General features: G+C 44.4%; 1 non-coding gene across 1 annotated transcript; it reads right to left on the bottom strand.

Annotated features, from left to right (window-relative positions):
• Positions 1-375: 375 nt before the first annotated feature.
• Positions 376-447, bottom strand: TRNAW-CCA (transfer RNA tryptophan (anticodon CCA)). Its single transcript has one exon. It is a non-coding gene; the product is annotated as a tRNA-Trp (tRNA).
• Between the last annotated feature and the right edge of the window lie 622 nt (positions 448-1,069).

Here is a 1,069-nt window from a genome sequence, read left to right as displayed (position 1 = left end):
CTCTCTCTTTATTATATTAGTATAGATATAGATAGAGTCCGGCCGATCTGACCTGACGCCTCTTTCGATGGCGGGCCGCGGCGGGGTTCGCCAACCCATATTATTCCACAAAGAACAGTGGTCTTCTCGCGAGTATATATATATTTATTTATTTTCTGGTAGAAAAGTATAAAAACAATGCAACCCATGTTTGCCTTCTAGCTACTATAGCAATTTGTCAGGAGCAGGTTTGTTCCACTTCAATCCATATGAACTTCATCTCCATTTATTTATTCCTTAAAAAGGTATTTGTTAAATATTTTTCCTACTTTTGTTTCGAACATCTGAAACACCATATTACATTTCATGACAGATGCAAAATATAAAGCCTGGCTTTGATCCCTACGTGATTTGAACACGCAACCTTCTGATCTGGAGTCAGACGCGCTACCGTTGCGCCACGAGATCAGCTGTAGAAAGAGTTGAAAAACTATGTACAAGTGAGTAGTGGCGTCTGCTTGGGAATGCTATTGGCACATTAATATGTTGCTGTTCCAACGTGCTTGGAGAAATAAGGGGTTGAGATGAATGGCGTTATTCTGTTAGCGTGAACCTCAGTCAAGTGTTTTTACCGTAGAAATGTACAAATTAGTGAATAATCATGCTGCACAGGACGACTCCTTCCGGCTAGAAGGCTAATTCAAGCTCCTGCGTTGTATGAACCCGACATTTCCTGTCACCCCTAAACTTACTTTTCTCCTGGCGCTCCTGCTTTATGGTCCAGTCAAGTGTGACCTAGACTGTGAAAAAGAAGCATTTCTTCCATCATCACAAGATCAAACAGTGTCACGCAGAGCAGCCAAGATCGCTTGAACTCAGCGGAAGACCTTTCAGCTCCGCCTCTCCGACCATCATTGGGAGGAGCTGTGTTTTGGGGATCACCCTTTTACCCCAATTAGTTAGTGTCACGCATGAGTTCAAGCGGAGAGATGGTTCTGGAGTGAACTGAGTCAGCTGGCATTACTCAGCCGTCCCACTGAGAGCCCTGAAACTGTAGCCAGCAATGCTGCCCCCCCCTACCCCCCTCAAA

Source organism: Lissotriton vulgaris, chromosome 12 (genome assembly GCF_964263255.1).
Source record: "Lissotriton vulgaris chromosome 12, aLisVul1.2, whole genome shotgun sequence".
In the NCBI taxonomy this organism is placed as follows: Eukaryota; Metazoa; Chordata; class Amphibia; order Caudata; family Salamandridae; genus Lissotriton; species Lissotriton vulgaris.
This window is presented reverse-complemented; position numbering and strand designations above follow the sequence as displayed.